The 20,701-nt window shown below is 35.9% G+C and overlaps 1 pseudogene; it reads left to right on the top strand.

Moving 5' to 3' along the window:
- Positions 1 to 4,402: 4,402 nt before the first annotated feature.
- On the top strand, positions 4,403 to 7,965 carry LOC118926719 (SWI/SNF-related matrix-associated actin-dependent regulator of chromatin subfamily A member 5-like; annotated as a pseudogene).
- Positions 7,966 to 20,701: the final 12,736 nt, after the last annotated feature.

Here is a 20,701-nt window from a genome sequence, read left to right as displayed (position 1 = left end):
TGTTGGCTGGCACTGGAACCTCAATTTTCCCGCTCTACCCAGTTGGTTCCCTCTCTTCCTGGTTGTAGTCGCTGAGAATCCTTCTTGTACAACTGACACATTAAAAAATACAACTCAAATTTAGGTGACCTAATTCCAAAAATCCTCTTTTATCTCATTTACTGTTATTATGATACAGTATCAAATAGATAAGTTAGGTTTGCCAGCCTTAGAGAGATTGGCTGCATTAAAAGTTGTAGTTTCTATGGAAGCAAGTATGGTAGCAAATGTGAATAACTGGTGAAACTTATATATTAAGGTCAATAATTGCATGTTTTACATATAATAGACTCCCTAGAGAGTCTGGGGACAAATTGGGAATGGGAAGTGTAGGGTGGATAAGGTTATATCCTTGTAATGTGGCTGAGTTGGGATTTCAACTTAAGTCTCTGGCTCAGTCTATTTGCACAACTAATCACTGAAAAAATTTAATTACAGCCAACATTTGTGTACTACTGAGTGAGGAGTCCCTGCTAATTTACAATTCTGATATACAGGTGTGCTATATAAAGATTTTGCTAAATAATCGACTGGTTGTTGACTATCCAAAGTGAATAATTGTGACTTGCCTTTAAACAACAGTGAAATTTTAGGCATGGTGATGATACCAATGTTCCATGTATCCTTTTGTTCCACATTTACTTTTAAAAAATTATCTTGAAAAATAAGATTTAGTGGAGTTCAATAACATTCTGACTCATCAAATTCCCTTTGTTTCTTTCCTGTCAAAATATCAGCACCTAACAGAAATGAATATTGGCTGGTACTAATTTGTCTAATGCACAGAGTAAACACAGGCACACAATGTAATAAAACAACAAGAACAAAGGCATAAATGCAGTGGGTAAAGTTTCTAAGGACTGCTATAAATGTTTCCTAAATATTAATTACTAGGAATAAAACATTTTTCAGAGAATCTTTAAAGAAGTAAAATATCTCTAAATATTCAAAAGAGATTGAAGAATGAAAGAAAAAATGCACCTATAAGAAAAAAATCAGGTAATATGATAAATTTGATATGTGTATACTAGAAATGATGATATAATTGAAAAAGTACTTTCAGATTTATTTATTAAATGATCTGTCAAATTCTACAAAGATGCCGGTGTTTCAAAGTTATACAATATCAACAAAAACAAGTCTCAAATATAGCTCCAAAATTTCTTAAAGGGAGACTAAATTTAAGCTAACAGACCACTTGGCAGAATGATCTTTAGGCAAATGATTCTAGGAATTGTGGGTTTGGGTCACTCTTTTTTGAGAATTGGTTACTCAGGCAAGTATGGGTTGAACTTCCTGAATATTTTAATAGTAAATGCCTATCACATACTTGTATTTCAAAACGTTTGCCTCCCATACATAAGGGTTTAGGCTATCTGACCAAGGAAAGCAAACCTGGCAGGGTAGATAACAGTGAGCTGGCTATTTCACCACTGTTACCTTCAGGGGTTATCTTTCTTCTGTCCATGACCAATGTCTTGGCAATTTGATTTAAACCTTAATTTCCCCAATGAAGGCACATAAAATATTTATTTTCCTTTTATTTGTGAGTTGATAAGGAACCAGTTCAGTTTATAGACTTCCCTATTTTTTTCTCTCATAAGAATTTGATTATGTGCTTTTATTAAACTTTTTATCCATTTTTTCTTTGAGAAGCTCTAGCTATGGGAGCTATTCCTTTGAAGGCTTTCACAAGATTTAATGTGATGTAGGGTGCCATTTTCTAGATGGGAAAGTTAAAAGTTATAAGTTATAAATTAGATCTTTATATTCACATTTAGAATTAGGAGACTCTCTTCATCCTTTTCTTAATGTAGAAAATTAATTATTAACAAGTATAGTCAAGAATTTATCAGTGTTCTGAGTAATGTGTGGAAATCTCCACATACTAATATCAGGTACAAGAGAAGAAGACAAACATAAAAAGGTCTCCAGTGTTTAAAATCAGTACATGATGGGAGAGAGCATACTTATTTAAAATATTCAGAGAGATTACAGACAGAAGGATGGGCATGGATGGCCTGGTTCAAGATCTGCACTTCTTAGAAGCTTGTTGCACCCTCATACCTCCAACCTGAGGAGGGGTATGTATCAAGCAATTTCAGTTTGACTCCATTAAACATCGAGTTCCTTAAGTCTTCCCTTTTCACCAAACAACGAACAGATTGATAATAATGTGATTTCCTATAATCATAGGAAAAATGAATTGGCTGGCGGGTACAGCCATCTGGACTGGAGAGATGGATATAATCTTGATGAGCTGACAATGGCAGTTCCTAAGCCTACAACATTGAAGCACAAAGTCTGGACCAAAAGAAATGAAAGCAATGCCATACTAATAGATTTCTTGGAATAAACCCATCTGGTGTTGTATGAAAATCTCTCTCCGTAACTGCATATCATGAACTTTTCTTATTTGCAGCTTGCGCATGAGGTCACTTTTTATTTGACATTAAATATTTGGGGTAAAAACCACTTTTTGCCACTGCACAAATGTGTGATTGTAGGAAAGCGTGCCTTGTTATTATATAAATAGTCCATAGTATATTCCTTTTGTTTTTCTTCATGTCATTTAAAAATATTTTCTGTCATGCTTTTGGCTTTTCATTGTTCTATGGATCTCCCAGGTACATAGCACTCTTTACTCCTATTAATGGCAAACATACTCAGCTAAGCCTTCAGGATATCTGTGTATTACATCTAATTTAAGAACAATTTGTTCATTGCCTATTTCAGTTTATCTGATGCTTAGTCATCAATATCCCTCAATCTATTTACTTTCAGCATATAGACTCATCTCTTACAGTACAACTTTAGTTCTCCATCAAATTTGTTGGGGAAACACTATTTTAACCTCATTGGATTTCTGTGCATAAGTGGCCACTCCATTTTCTAAGTAGAAGTAATAGAGTAATATTTCCAGGTATTCTGTGTATTTATTTACTTATCCCATGTTAAGAGAAAAAATGACATTCATTGCCCTTTGTCTGGTTGAGTTAATGCATTAAAAAACAGTATTCATACATAGGCCAACTTCTTGTGTGCTCACATCCCTGAACTGCCTTTTCTCCCTCTTTTTCTTTTTATTTCTCTTTCTGTCAACAATTGCAGCATCTGCAATGTAGTGCTTAATACAGTTTACATGGAAGACTGTAGAGCTCACATTTTGAATCTTAATCCAGGCTGCTTTTTCAATCCAGCTTTAACAGCAATAAAACCACATATTATTTAATCTTCATTTTCATTAGTACAACTATTTCTCACTTGGTTCAAAAGATGAAAGAAAGAAGCATAAGTAAGTAGTACCTCCCAAAACCTCCATTTCAAAAAATCAATCTAATTGTAGTATATTGATATCACAATTTTTATATTACAATATATACTTATAAAAAGTGTAATGAGAAATGTATATATGATGAAGAAATAACTTTACTAAAGCAATCTAATTACTAATTCACTGGTCAATTTGCAAGTTCATTGATTAGACTGTGTTTGCAGGAAAAAAATTAGGAAATATATATCCCATAAAACCCTTGACCTCATTTCTGTTGTCAAATTTCTCAAAGTTGAAAACGTAAGATTTTTTTCCTAGCAAGAATCCATTTTAGTGCTAAATAATATTTACAGATGTAGATTTTCCTAAAATTTGTGACTATAGGCATATTTTCTTGATTTTCACTTAACTTACTGGTACCTGGGTGTTGTCTCCATACCTTCAAGAAGAGGTAGTTAGATCCTAATTTGAGATATTGAGGATAGTGGAAAGTACCTAAATTTTGGTTCTTTTAGAGTCATATAAACTCAAAATGCAGTGCTCCCTGTAGTTTATACTAGATTTCACATCTCTAAACTTATGTGATTCTCTGCTTCCTCACTGGAAAAGTGGAGCTAATAATAATAATAATGATAATAATAAATAAAATTACTATGAGGATTATATTATTAATATCCATATATGTATGTAGGTATCTACCTATAAATCAATTATGTAACAATGTATGGGTGCATAGTACACACAATCAATAAATGATAGCTTTTAATATTTTTCATTATTGCTCTTACTTTGAGGTAATAGTCTGGTTAACAATAAGTCAAATCCATGCTTCTGTCCAGAAAGAAACTCAACAAAAGCCAAAAGCTGTTCAGCTGGAAGTAGCCCTCTGACATTAAGTGATAAATTTATGATATTGATCCTTTTGGGGGATGGGCCAGGAGTTCCGCTGTATCTTAGAGTAAATCACTGGTTGGTCTATTATTTATTATTGAGAAATGTTTGAAAAATCATGGTTACTTTTGCAAAGTAAAAAGGGACTTGTCCCTTAAAAACTACAGTGCCAGAAGCCATAGCCCCGCGGAAGAGGAGGCCAACGCGAGAGGCCAGGCTGCTGGGCCTGCCCCAGGCTTGTGGCAAAACGGCGGCGCAGGGGGCCTTCGGTGGGCTCTCGCTCTCACTCCTCCATCAGCCGGTTGTGACGCAGCCGCCCAGGCCTTGGCCGCCTGCTCATCCCTGCCGGGCCCGGCCTCTGGCAGCGGCGGGTGATGCAAACGGAACAGCATGTCGTCCGCGACCGAGCCTCCGCCACCCCCACCTTCCGAGAGTGCGCCTCCCAAGCCCGTGGCCTCGGCCTCCAGCGGCGTGAGCAGCAGCAACAAAGGCGGCCTGGAAGGCGTCGCGGCTCAGGCGGCCCCCTCCGCAGCAGGCGCTGGCCCCGCAGACTCTGAGGTGGCGGAAGTATTTGATGATACATCTCCTGCAAAGCAAAAAGAAATCCAAGAGCCAGATCCTGCTTATGAAGAAAAAATGCAAATTGACCGAGCAAATAGGTTTGAGTATTTATTAAAGCAAACAGAGCTGTTTGCACATTTCGGTCAGCCTGCTGCTCAGAAGACTCCAACCTCACCTTTGAAAATGAAACCAGGGCGCCCACGAATAAAAAAGGATAGAAACAGAACTTGCTATCAGTAGGCAACTACCGACACTGTAGAACAGAGCAAGAGGAGGATGAAGAACTATTAACAGGAAGCTCCAAAGCAACCAACGTTTGCACTCAATTTGAAGACTCTCCACCATATGTAAAATGGGGTAAACTGAGATTATCAAGTTCGAGGATTAAATTGGCTCATTCCTTTGTATGAGAATGACATTAATGATATCCTTGCATATGAAATGGGTCTGGGAAAGACTCTTCAAACAATTTCTCTTCTTGGGTATATGAAACACTACAGAAACATTCCCGGTCCTCATATGGTTTTGGTTCCTAAATCTACATTACACAACTGGATGCGTAAATTCAAGAGATGGGTACCAACACCTGGGTCTGTTTGTTTGATTGGAGATAAAGAACAAAGAGCTGCTTTTGTCAAGGACATTTTATTACCAGGAGAATGGGATGTATGTGCAACATCTTATAAAATGCTTATAAAAGAGAAGTCTGTTTTCAAAAAGTTTAATTGGAGGTACTTAGTTATAGATGAAGCTCACAGGATCAAAAATGAAAAGTCTAAGTTATCAGAAATAGTGAGGGAATTCAAGACTACAAATCGATTATTATTCACTGGAACACCTCTTCAAAACAACTTGCGTGAGCTCTGGTCACTTCTTAATTTTTTGGTGCCAGATGTCTTTAATTCAGCTGATGACTTTGATTCCTGGTTTGATACAAATAATTGCCTTGGGAATCAAAAGCTAGTTGAAAGGCTTCATATGGTATTGCGCCCATTCCTCCTTTGAAGAATTAAAGCTGATGTTGAAAAGAGTTTGCCTCCAAAGAAGGAAGTAAAAATATAAGTGGATCTCAGCAAAATGCAGAGGGAATGGTATACTCGGATATTAATGAAGGATATAGATATACTCTGCAGGGAAGATGGACAAAATGAGGTTATTGAGCATCCTGATGCAGTTGAGGAAATGCTGTAATCATCCATATCTCTTTGATGGAGCTGAACCTGGTCCACCTTATACCACAGATATGCATCTAGTTACCAACAGTGGCAAAATAGTGGTATTAGAAAAGCTGCTCCCTAAATTAAAAGAACAAGGTTCACGAGTACTAATCTTCAGTCAAATGACAAAGGTGTTGGATATTCTGGAAGATTATTGTATGTGGAGAAATTATGAGTACTGCAGATTAGATGGGCAGACAGCCCATGATGAGAGACAAGAGTCCATCAATGCATACAATGAACCAAACAGCACAAAGTTTGTGTTCATGTTAAGCACGCATGCTGGTGGTCTTGGCATCAATCTTGCTACTGCTGTTGTAGTAATTTTGTATGATTCAGATTGGAATCCCCAAGTAGATCTCCAAGCTATGGACCAAGCACATAGAATGGACAAACCAAGACAGTCAGAGTGTTCTGCTTTATAACTGATAACACTGTAGAAGAAAGAATAGTGGAACGTGCTGAGATGAAACTCAGACTGGATTCAATAGTCATTCAGCAAGGAAGACTTGTGGATCAGAATCTGAACAAAATTGGCAAAGATGAAATGCTTCAAATGATCAGACATGGGGCAATGCATGAATTTGCTTCAAAGGAAAGTGAGATTACTGATGAAGATACTGATGGTATTTTGGAAAGAGGTGCAAAGAAGACTGCAGAGATGAATGAAAAACTCTCCAAGACGGGTGAAAGCTCACTTAGAAACTTTACAATGGATACAAAATCGAGTGTTTATAACTTTGAAGGAGAAGATTATAGAGAAAAACAAGATTACTTTCACAGAGTGGATTGAACCACCTGAAAGAGAAAGAAAAGCCAACTATGCTGTTGATGCCTATTTCAGGGAAGCTCTTCGTGTCAGTGAACCTAAAGCACCAAAAGCTCCTCAACCTCTGAACAACCCAATGTTCAGGATTTCCAGTTTTTTCCTCCATGTTTATTTGAATTACTGGAAAAAGAAATTCTAATATTACAGAAATACTATTGGGTACAAGGTGCCTCGAAATCCTGACCTACCAAATGCAGCACAAGCACAAAAAGAAGAACAGCTTAAAAGTGATGAAGCTGAACCCCTAAATGATTAATTAGAAGAAAAAGAGAAGCTTCTAACACAGGGATTTACCAATTGGAATAAGAGAGATTTTAACCAGTTTATCAAAGCTAATGAGAAGTGGGGTCGTGATGATATTGAAAATATAGCAAGAGAAGTAGAAGGAAAAGCTCCAGAAGAAGTTATTGAATACTTAGCTGTGTTCTGGGAAAGATGCAATGAACTCCAAGACATAGAGAAGATTATGGCTCAGATTGAAAGGGGAGAGGCAAGAATTCAAAGAAGAATTAGTATCAAGAAAGCACTTGACACAAAGATTGGACGGTACAAAGCACCTTTCCATCAGCTGAGAATATCATATGGTACTAACAAAGGAAAAAACTATACTGAGGAATAGGATCATTTTCTGATCTGTATGCTGCACAAACTTGGATTTGACAAAGAAAATGTTTATGATGAATTACGACAGTGTATTTGCAACTCTCCACAGTTCAGATTTGACTGGTTTCTTAAGTTCAGAACAGCAATGGAGCTCCAGAGGAGATGTAACACCTTAATTACCTTGATTGAAGGAGAAAACATGGAACTAGAAGAAAAAGAGAAGGCAGAGAAAAAGAAAAGAGGACCAAAGCCTTCAACTCAGAAACGTAAAATAGATGGAGCACCTGATGGTAGAGGAAGGAAAAAGAAGTTGAAACTATGAATACATATTTGTTTCATAATCACTAACTTTAAACTAGTAGTTCTTTAATTTACGGGTCTTCATAAAATGTACTGAACCAATGCTCAATTATGTTATTCAGAGACATCAGGTTCATCTGTTTACTAAGCTAGAAACATAGTATGTAGTTTCACTTTTTTAAATGCAACAGCTGTGCTGAATTTTTTTTTATCATTAACACTTGAAGTAATAAAACAGGCTTCATTTATTAAAAAAAAACAAAAACAAAAAACTACAGTGCCAGTACTTACATCTATTGATCACCAAGAACCTGTGGATTTAAGTAAAACAGATTAGCATCCTTAATTGGGAGTTAAAGTCTGTTCAGTTTTGGCATGTTGTTATAATCAAATCATGTTAAAAAAATGTTGAACAGACCAATAAGGATAGGACCAAACATCGGGAAGACACAACAGGTCAGCTAAAGACTAGTACTAAAAAGTTGGAAGGAAAACTTAAACTAGCTCTTTTCATGAAGAATGTATGTGAATGAAATTCAGCAAATAATTCCAAATGTGTAGATCATTCCAACAACAGTAAAGTATATAAATATTGAATATAACATGTAATTTATCACAAACTATTGAAGCCATTTCTCTTTATTCTCATGATACTTATGAAAAGTTATTTCTCTTTATATTCATGATACTTATAAATACTTACTATCATGGTATTCATCAAAAGCACATCATGAGGTCATAAACCAAGTGGCTATTCAAAAGTGAAAGTGGAGGTAATTTGCTAATGTTCAGACAGGTGTATATATTGTCAGAAATTGGTGGGACCACCAGCAGCATAGTGTTGATGGAGAAAATAAAAGATATTCTCCAGAGCAATAAACTCACAGTAAGTCAATAGAGAGAGGGCTGTAAGGGCATGAAAATTACCTACTGTCTGTTTACAATCAGAACTGTGCATTTCTTTGGCAACAGGCTGAAATTTGGAGAAGGTAGTCAATTTGATAAACTCCCAGAGTTTGGCAGAGACTTAAGGTCCAAAAAGTTATTATTAAAAATACTGTTTGAATCATAGTGTCTGTAAAAACTTTATCAGTATTCTGGCTGTCAGGAACTTTGTTGACCCTCAGGATTGAAGTGGCCAATGGGTAGTCAGGTTCTCCCTTCCAGCCACATACCACTGTAGGTAATTAATTCAAAATGAGAATTTCTTCCCGGATTGTCTCCATTCTCATCCCCAACCATTAACTTATTCCTTATGCCATTTCTTATAGAAAGTTCCCTTTCCTGTAGGCAGCACTCCCACAAATATTACCCCTAATGCACTTGAGAAGATAAAAGAAGAAATTAAAACTAACATCATTTACTATGTTATTAATTTATATAACCTTATAAATCCCATCTTCTTTGTAACTTATGCATTAAGAAATGGGAAAATGAAAGAATACCAAAATCCATGAATGTGAAGAAATTTTAATTTTTGTTTAACTATCTAGAAAGAAATGAAATAGTATTTTGCTATTAACCATTTTTCCTTCTTTTACCTGAACAATCTTGTGACATCACTGTTTATATCATGATACTATAGTCTCTTCAAATAGAAGTCTGTGATTGTTTGAATGAATAAATACAAATGGTTTGTTGAAATAGATGCCTCTCCAAAGTCCCTTTCTGTCAGCATACCAGAGGTTTTGGTCAGGCAAACCAGATTCCCAAAGCTCCTCATTTAAGCATCTTAGATTTTTAAACTGAGGGTTTTGTTTTGTTTTGCTTTTTGGCATTGGTGGGAAAAGTATCTCTGCATAGTAAGTTGTGATGTATTCAGTTGATCAGTATCTGAGACATCCTGTACAGATTCAAAAGTGGCTTTCTGGGAGCTAAGATGCTCCTTACTAAGGGCTTCATTATTAAGCCCTTTCTATCTTTACCTGTAAACACAAATTAATTTATTTAATTTCTAAAATAATTGTGGGCAGGGCCAACAAAATTGTGCTTCCCTTTACTATTCTTTATATACTTTAAAATGTACTAAACTATAAAACGTCCAGCCCACTTTTCATAACATAAATATTTATTTCCATTTGTAAAGGTCCACTGACAATGAGGTATTGTTATAACATACTTAACATGCTTCTAAGGTATAGCTTGGCTAAAACTGTATTACAGTTGTTTTTTTTTTGAGGTTTGCTTTTAGATACAATTTGGGTTAAAACATTTAGGTTTTAACTACTTTTAACTACATTAGGTCAAATTACTTTTGATCTGACCTAATACATTTTTAAAATATACTATGTAAGGTACTCTCAAAAAGGATTGAATCATATTCCTAAAAGGTCACACAGATATTTGATTAAAAGATTTAAGTTCACTTTTGAGAACTTTAGAAAAATAATAAATTTCAATCACATAATCATATCCCTTTCTTAAGTTTTATTAACAAATAGTATGCAAATGTTCTTATTGCCTACAACATAAAAGAATGTCTCCATCATCAGATAAATGGTTTTCTTGAATTCTCTTAAATTCAATCACAGTAGAGCAAGTATTTAAAATTGTGTCTGGAATTTAAACTAATCTCTAATATTTTAATATTTCTCTAAACTAAGGAACAAGAAGAAGGTCCATCCTATAATAGTTCAAGGAATGTATGCCTGTCTGACTACTTATAACTTATAAATGTGCCAGTCAGAACTAAAAAATATGTTCAGAAAAATAAAAAGTGTTTGTCATAAACTCAAATTCTAATGTGAAGCAGGTGTCACTTCTCTATTTCTTGCTAGTTCATTTTCCAGGATTTCTTTTGAGGATCCATCATACAATTCTAAGTGTTGTGTCCACTGGGATTTACACCACTTGCTCAATCTATTTATGCCAAGTTAATTAAGTGATAATCCCAAAGTATCAGAGGACATATGAAGTAATAAATGCCTGCTTCTCTCGCAGACACACCAAGACCACATGGTAAGGAGTGACAGGATGGAAGACTGTTTTATTACCTAATGTCATATTTTTCTGTATAGGGAGTATTGCTACTAAACAGTCTGTTCTCTTATTTTCAGAGGTTTTCATTGGATATTATTTTGACAACCAATCTAATACTTCTGAAGGAGATTCAAGCCAAAGACCTGCACACATAAAATTTTACAAATTAAGTAAGGAATTGGCCCCTACTTAGCAAACATCGTCAAATCCATTGCCAAAATTAATAAAAATGTAGCTTAATTTTCTGAAGGTTAAATGATTTTCATAAATAGATAAAGTCTCCAAGATGTTCTTACTTTAAACTCAATATTGATATTTCATTTGTGTGCAAACACAAACACACACACCAAAACAGAGATTATCCACTTGCTAGTTTAATATACCTGATTACCTATTTAAATGTTTAGTAATCTTGTCTGTTTTGTTTAATAAGCAAGAAGGAAGTAAAATTCATTGTTGTATTGTCACTAAAGACAATTGTGAGACATAAGAAATACATGAATGTATTTCTGTCTTAGAAATCCCATGAGTGATTTTCATCTATAAACTATATATAAAACTATTTCCCACAATTAATTTTTTGTTAAAGATGGGCCAACCTGGAAAACTCAGTATTATATTGGGAGTCATCTAGTCTTCTGATGAAATAAAGAATTAGGATAAAGTCTATTTATCCTAATTCTTTGGAAAGAATTGTATAGTAATCTTTCTTTAAAGATTAAGGTCTTCCTTCACACGAATTTAAAATGTTGCTAATAAAAAACAAAGGAGCTTAAATGACACAATTTATATGTGGAATTGGAAAATTGGGGAATGATTCATATCCTGGTTTTAATTAGCTGAAAAAATATTAATCATTTAAACACATCAGCCATAATTTTTTCCCACTATTAAATGTAAGGTTGTTTGGGATTTAATTAGATTAGTTCTTATATATATATATTTTTTGTTGTTCTACTTGAGATTTGGACTTGAAAACATAATCATGACTATGATTATTTGTTTCAAGTATGCCTTAAAAGGAGGTATAGCGGTGATTGGATTAAAGATGGTGGCGTGAGAGGAGAGACAGAGGCTTCCTCCTAAAACTGGATACAAATAGAAAATTTAATTGGCACAACTAATCCTGAGAGAGCAACAGGAAAGAGGACGATGCCAGACTGCACACACCTGGAGAAAATAGCAGACCTCAGCGAATGGGGTAACGTACCAGAGCTGTGGCTCTGTGGGACCCAAGCCCTTCCCCCACCCCAGCTCACCAGCGGGAGGAAGAGAAACTGAGAAGGGAGGGAGTGGAAAGCTTGGGACTGCTGAATACCTGGCTCCGGAGACCTGCTCTGGGAGCACAAGCCTACATTTCATGGTGCTTTCATGAGACTCGTATGACTATCGGATTGGAAAGTTAATACAGGCAGAGTTCCTGGGGAGACTGGGATTCCGGCTGCTTGTGGAAAGCAGGGATCCATATCCGGCTGCTCTGGGACAAAAACTTATACCTGTGTGACTGGCCCACTGGCTCAGACAGTGGAGACAGGCACAGGAGCCAGGAGGCGGGGAACAGCTCTTTCCTACCCCCAGGCACCAGTACCACTCCCCTGCAACCCCCGACATTGCTTCAGGGGCACAGCAGCTCCAGAGACTACAGTTTCTGGACACTATAGGGTGCTATATACAAACATGAAACGCCAAAGGAACCTTGTCCAGAGTAAAATTATTAATACAGCTCCCGAGAAAGATTTAAATGATATGGACCTCGTGACTCTTCCTGAAAGGGAGTTCAAAATAAAAATCATCAACATTCTAATGGAGGTACAGAAAGACATCCAAGAACTCAGGAATGAATTCAGGTCAGAGATCCAATCGTTGAAGAGCACTATGGAGAGTATTAAAAGCAGGTTGGATATGGTGAAGGAGACAATAAATGAAATAGAAACTACATAAGAGGAATACAAAGAAGCTGAGGCACAGAGAGAAAAAAGGATCTCTAAGAATGAAAGAATATTGAGAAAACTGTGTGACTAATCCAAGCAGAATAATATTCACATTATAGGGATACCAGAAGAAGAAGAAGAGAGAGAAAGGGATAGAAAGTGTCTTTGAGGAGGTAGTTGCTGAAAACTTCCTCAATTTGGGAAAGGAGATAGTCTCTCAGGCCATGGAGATCCACAGATCTCCCAACACAAGGGACCCAAGGAAGACAACACCAAGACACATAGTAAATAAAATAGGAAAGATCAACGATAAGGACAGACTGCTAAAAGCAGCCAGAGAGAGAAATAAGATCACATACAAAGAAAAGCCCACCTGGCTAACATCAGACTTCTCAGCAGAAACCTTACAGACCAGAAGGGAGTGGCATGATGTATTTAATGCCATGAAGCAGAAGGGCCTGGAACCAAGATTACTTTATCTGACAAGATTATCATTTAAATTTGAAGGACGGATTGAACAATTTCCAGATAAACAAAAGCTGAGAGAATTTACCTTCCACAAACCATCTCTACTGCTATTAGATGGAAATTTTCCTAAGGTTGAATAGCTGTCACCAGAGGTAATAACCACAGTAAAGATAGTAGAACAGCTAATTATGAAGCAAATGCAAAATTAAATTAACTATCCTCAAAATCAATCAAGGGATAGACAAAAAGTACAAAATTTGATACCTAACATATAAATAATGAAGGAGGAAGAAAAAGGAGGAGAAATAGAAAAGAACCTTTAGATTGTGTTTGTAACACCATACTAAGTGAGTTAAGTTAGACTCTTAGATAGTAAGGAAAGTAACCTGGAACCTTTGGTAACCACAAATCTAAAGCCTGCAATGACAATAAATACATACCTATCGATAATCACCCTAAACGTAAATGGACTGAATGCACCAATCAAAAGACATAGAGTCACTGAGAGGATAAAAAAACAAGACCCATCTATATGCTGCTTACAAGAGACTCACTTTAAGTCCAAAGACAAGCACAGACTAAAAGTCAAAGGATGGAAAAAGATATTTCATGCAAACAATATGGAGAAAAAAGCAGGTTTTGCAGTACTAAAAAATAGATTTCAAAACAAAAAATGTAACAAGAGATAAAGAAGGACATTACATAATGATAAAGGGCTCAGTCCAACAAGAGGATATAACCATTCTAAATATATATGCACCCAACAGAGGAGCACCAGCATATGTGAAACAAATACTAACAGAACTAAAGGGGGAAATAGACTGCAATGCATTCATTCTAGGAAACTTCAACACACCACTCACCCCAAAGGATAGATCCACTGGGCAGAAAATAAGTAAGGACACAGAAGCACTGAACAACACAGTAGAGCAGATGAACCTAATAGATATCTACAGAACTCTACATCCAAAAGCAGCAGGATACACATTCTTCTGAAGTGCACATGGAACATTCTCCAGAATAGACCACATACTAGGCCACAAAAAGAGCCTCAGTAAATTCAAAAAGATTGAAATTATACCAATCAACTTTTCAGACCACAAAGGTATAAAACTAGAAATGAATTGTACAAAGAAAGCAAAAAGGCTCACAAACACATGGAGGCTTAACAACCCACTCCTAAATAGTCAATGGATCAATGACCAAATTAAAATGGAGATCCAGCAATATAAGGAAATAAATGACAACAACAACACAAAGCCCCAACTTCTGTGGGACGCAGCAAAAGCAGTCTTAAGAGGAAAGTATATAGCAATCCAGGCATATTTAAAGAAGGAAGAACAAACCCAAATGAATAGTCTAATGACACAATTATCAAAATTCAAAAAAGAAGAACAAATGAGGCCTAAAGTCAGCAGATGGAGGGACATAATAAAGATCAGAGAAGAAATACATAAAATTGAGAAGAATAAAACAATAGAAAAAAATCAGTGAAACCAAGAGTTGGTTTGTTGAGAAAATAAACGAAATAGATAAGCCTCTAGCCAGACTTATTAAGAGAAAAAGAGAATCAACACACATCAACAAAATCAGAATTAATAATGGAAAAATCACGACAGACCCAAAAGAAATACAAAGAATTATTAGAGACTACTATGAAAACCTACATGCTAAGAAGCTGGAAAACCTAGAAGAAATGGACAACTTCCTAGAAAAATATAACCCTCCAAGACTGACCAAGGAAGAAACGCAAAATCTAAACAAACCAATTACCATCAAAGAAATTGAAGCAGTAATCAAAAAATTACCCAAGAACAAAACCCCTGGGCCAGATGGATTTACCTCGGAATTTTATCAGATATACAGAGCAGGTATAATACCCATTCTCCTTAAAGTTTTCCAAAACATAGAAGAGGAGGGAATACTCCCAAACTCATTCTATTAAGCCAACATCACCCTAATACCAAAACTAGGCAAAGACCCCACCAAAAAAGAAAACTACTGACCAATATCCCTGATGAACATAGATGCAAAATACTCAACAAAATATTAGCAAACCGAATTCAAAAATACATCAAAAGAATCATACACCATGACCAAGTGGGATTCATCCCAGGGATGCAAGGATGGTACACCATCCGAAAATCCATCAACATCATCCACCACATAAACAAAAAGAAAGACAAAAACCACATGATCATCTCCATAGATGCTGAAAAAGCATTTGACAAAATTCATCAAACATTCATGATAAAAACTCTCAACAAAATGGTTATAGAGGGCAGGTACCTCAACATAATAAAGGCCATATATGATAAACCCACAACCAACATCATACTGAACAGTGAAAAGCTAAAAGCTTTTCTCTGAGATCGGGAACAAGACAGGGATGCCCACTCTCCCCACTGTTATTCAACATAGTACTTGAGGTCCTAGCCATGGCAATTAGACAAAACAAAGAAATACAAGGAATCCAGATTGGTAAAGAAAAAGTCAAACTGTCACTATTTGCAGATGACATGATATTGTACATAAAAAATCCTAAAGATTCTACTCCGAAACTTCTAGAACTGATATCAGAGTATAGCAAAGTTGCAACATACAAAATTAACACACAGAAATCTGTGGCTTTCCTATACGCTAACAATGAGCTAATAGAAAGAGAAATCAGGAAAACAATTCCATTCACAATTACATCAAAAAGTATAAAATACTTAGGAATAAACCTTACCAAGGAAGTGAAAGACCTATACCCTGAAAACTAAAAGATACTCTTAAAAGAAATTAAAGGGGACACTAACAAATGGAAACTCATCCCATGCTCTTGGCTAGGAAGAATTAATATCATCAAAATGGCCATCCTGCCCAAAACAATATACAGATTTGATGCAATCCCTATCAAATTACCAACAACATTCTTCAACGAACTAGAACAAATAATTCAAAAATTCATATGGAAACACCAAAGACCCTGAATAACCAACGCAATCCTGAGAAGGAAGAATAAAGTGGGGGGGTTACTGTTCCCCAACTTCAAGCTCTACTACAAAGCCACAGTAATCAAGACAGTTTGGTACTGGCATAAGAAAAGAGCCACAGACCAGTGGAACAGAATAGAGACCCCAGATATTAACCCAAACATTTATGTTCAATTAATATGTGATAAAGGAGCCATGGACATTACAATTGGGAAATGACATTCTCTTCAACAGATGGTGCTGGCAAAACTGGACAGTAAGAGAATGAAACTGTATCACTGTCTAACCCCATACACAAAAGTAAATTCGAAATGGATCAAAGACCTGAATGTAAGTCATGAAACCATAAAACTCTTAGAAAAAAACATAGGCAACAATCTCTTGAACATAAACATGAGTGACTTCTTCATGAACATATCTCCCTGGGCAAGAGAAACAAAAGCAAAAATGAACAAATGGGACTCTAACAAGCTGAAAAGCTTCTGTACAGCAAAAGACAGCATCAATAAAACAAAATGGTACCCTACAGTATGGGAGAATATATTCATAAATGACAGATCCAATAAAGGGTTGACATCCAAAATATATAAAGACCTCACACACCTTAATAAACAAAAAGCAAATAATCCAATTAAAAAATGGGCAGAGGAGCTGAATAGACAGTTCTCTAAAGAAGAAATTCAGATGGCCAACAGACACATGAAAAGATGTTCCACATTGCTTGTCATCAGAGAAATGCAAATTAAAACCACAATGAGATATCACCTCACACCAGTATGAATTGCCACCATCCAAAAGACAAACAACAACAAATGTTGGCAAGGTTGTGGAGAAAGGGGAACCTTCCTACACTGCTGGTGGGAATGCAAATTAGTTCAACCATTGTGGAAAGCAGTATGGAGGTTCCTCAAAAAACCTCAAAATAGAAATACCATTTGATCCAGGAATTCCACTTCTAGTAATTTACCCTTAAAATGCAGCACTCCAGTTTGAAAAAGACAGGTGTACCCCTATGTTTATCACAGCACTATTTACAATAGCCACGAAATGGAAGCAACCTAAACTTCCATCAGTAGATGAATGGATAAAGAAGAGGTGGTACCTATACACAATGGAATATTACTCAGCCATAAGAAAAAAACAGATCCTACCATTCGCAACAACATGGATGGAGCTGGAGGGTATTATGCTCAGTGAAATAAGCCAGGTGGAGAAAGACAAGTACCAAATGATTTCACTCACATGTGGAGTATAAGAACAAAGAAAAACTGAAGGAACAAAACAGCAGCAGAATCACAGAACCCAAGAATGGACTAACAGTTACCAAAGGGAAAGGGACTGGGGAGGGATAAGGGCATTGAAAAAGAAAGGTGGCCTTACATTTAGCATGTATAATGTGGTGGGGGCATAGGGAGGGATGTGCTGCACAGAGAATACAAGTAGTGAGTCTACAGCATCTTATACGCTGATGTACAGTGACTCTAATGGGGTTTGTGAGGGGGGGACTTGGTGAAGGGGGGAGTCTAGTAACCATAATGTTCTTCATATAATTGTAGATTAATGATAATAAATGAATTTTTTTAAATCCATGATAAAAAAGAAATAAAAGTAAGAATAGAGTGCTATATAGAAAAATTATTCTGAGGAATAAGAGTGAGAGAGAGAGAGCTCTTGGAATCTAAAGATGTGGTATCAGAGATTTGTTTTTAATCTATAGAAGGTTTGGAAAATGATGTTGAGAAAATCCGGAGTGTAGAGAAGAGAGACAAAAAAGATGGAAAAGATATGAAAGGAGAGAAAAGATACGAAAATCAGAAGCCTGTTCCAGGATGTCCATACCCAAACAACAGGAGTTCCAGAAAGAATAAACAATGAACATAAAAGGGAGGGAATCATCAAATAAACAATTCACAAAAATGTCCTAGAACTGGAGAGCATAAGTTTCCTCACTGAAAGAGTTCACCACAAAGAATTAAATAGACCTGTACTAAGGCATGTCATTGTGAATTTCTAAGCAATGGAGAAAAAAAAAGCCTTCAAATTTCCAGAGAGGAAAACAAAAGACCGATATGAAAGATCAGGGATAAAAATGGCTTCTGACTTCTACAATAGGAAGCCAGAAAGCAATAGAACAATGTCTTCACAAAATCTGGAGTGGTTTTCAACCTAGAGTACCACGCTAATAATACCATTATTCAAGTATTGGAGTAAAATAAAGACATTTTTAGATGTGAAGAACTTACCTCCAAAGCACCCTTCCTTATGAAACTATTGAAGGATATACTTTACCAAAACAGGATAGTAAACCAAGATCCAGTGTCCAAAAACTGGAGCTCTATCACAGGAGACAGGTGAAGGGAAACTCCAGGATAAGTGACAAAGGGAGACAAATATGTACTAGGCATAGGAAGCAACAAGTCCAGACTTTTGTTCAGAAAGATAAAACTGATAAAATATCAATCTTGAAATGAGGTTTACAAACTGGCAAAGAATTTGAAGTGGAATTAATGATAAATACGTTAAGAAAAACAACTAAGCAAATAGGGAGGAAAGAGGTCATTATTAACTCCAGGGAAAACAAATACTGAATACTAAATCACATTACAAATCTACCTTATTTGGAACAATATGGTGCTGTTTCAGAAATATATGAACAATTAAAAAAAAAAAAAAAAGGTGGTATAGCTTTTAAATTAAAGTTCGGAATGTGCAAAAAACAGTAAAAATCACTCAATCAGGGACTCCCCAATAACACTATGAATATTGGCTTATTTGGTTATAAAGGACTATTTGTATCAATTTAGACTGCTATAAACTGAACAGAAGCCTCTGGAGCAACATTACATAGTTAAGAATTTTAGAAATGGTTTATAAGTACAATGTGTGAACATTGTATCCCTGTCATTATCATTGGTCTTAGATTATAAACTTCAGTAAAACAAAGGCATTTTGTAACCATAGATACTATAATGCTACACTAAAATATTACCAAACACATACTTTTGTTGATTATAAAATAATGCACAAAAAATGTCTCCAGGTGGAAAGTTAATGTCATCATCTCATAATCATCGGGCTCTCCTCCTGTGTGTCCATGTGTCTGTAATCACAGACCTCCTCTGCTATGGTCCCTTATCTCATCCAGAAATACCCTTGAAGACCCACCCCAAATAATATATAACCAAATATCTGGGTATCTTGTGGCCCAGCCAGCTTGGCACATAACATTTACCATCACTGTCAGTAAGTGTTTGTGAGATGAATGAGACAAGTTGAGAGGAGATTAACAGTGTAATAGTGTAAAAAGTGGTGTAGAGTGTTCTGGATAGATGAAACTTTATGCACCGGCTGGATGTAAGGAAGAGCTTGATGTAACAAGAAGTGAAAGAAGTCAAGGTGCTTAGAGCTGAGTGAATCAGATGGATAGCATTATGTAGTGAGCTTAGAGAGGCTGCATAGGGGCAGATTATGTAAGACCCCATAGGTTCTTGTTATTTAAAGTGTGGTTCTCACCATCAACACTGGCATTTCTTGGGGTTATTATTAAAATGCACAGCCTTAAGTATCACCTTAAACCCACTTAATCAGAATCCACACTTTAATAAAATCCCAGTGTGAGACATATCCTAGATATATAAATTTGATAGGACCTGGTAACGGGTTATATGTTGGTGATGATAACACAAGAATAACTACCAGATATCTTGATCAAAAGGGCTAGTAAAGGGCCATGTACTCAGCCAGAGAGCACTATAGGGAGAACAAATTTAGCAGATATGTATGAGTGAGTGTTTATGTGTGTTTGGTGAAGAATTCAAATTTCTGGTTTTGCCTTGCTATTTCTGAATTGATTATGAGATAGCTGAGTAGTGATGTCCCATGTGCAGAATATAAAGGTGTAGAACTCAAGAACTATAACTGGGTTGCATTAACAGGGAAGTAAACTAGGAACATATAAATAAGATAGAAGAAACTTAAACAGTTTAAGTAAATGTAAATGAGAATCTAAAACTATGATTTTGAAATATGAATTTTACAAATAAAAATTTAAGGGATTGAACTACTGGAAGGATAAAACTAAAATAATAAAGGAAAAAGGGCAGAGAGAGTGATTGAACTTGACTCCAAAATTTCTACCTTGTATATAGAATAAGAGTATGCTAACAGAGAAAAGAAATGCAGAAAGAAATTTAAGTGCATACACAATATACTGTGGAAATCATTAGTTTGAAGCAACAACAAGATATTCGTGTGAAGAAGTGATACATATACAAATATGTGAGTATGTGTTTGTGTGTATGTGTGTAAAAATGGACTTCAGGATAATAAGTCTATTGTTAAATATTTGGAAGCTATGTGCATTAAGAAAGTTAAGCCGTGGATATACAGCTCCACTTTTCACTGACAATTGAAGTCCATTTGTACTCAATGGAATGAGTTTTTTAAAGTCAATTCCCCACCCCAAAGAATGTGAATAAATGCCACTTCATGTAACTTGGAGGTACTGATTAAACTTCATAACACCCAACCATTTTGGCTATCAACACTATTAAATAAATTTTTTTAAATGAGATTTAACATTAGGCCATGCCCTAAAGAATTATTAGCTAATTGAGTACTAGAATTACTCA

The sequence above is a fragment of the Manis pentadactyla genome, chromosome 5, assembly GCF_030020395.1.
Source record: "Manis pentadactyla isolate mManPen7 chromosome 5, mManPen7.hap1, whole genome shotgun sequence".
Lineage (NCBI taxonomy): Eukaryota > Metazoa > Chordata > Mammalia > Pholidota > Manidae > Manis > Manis pentadactyla.
This window is presented reverse-complemented; position numbering and strand designations above follow the sequence as displayed.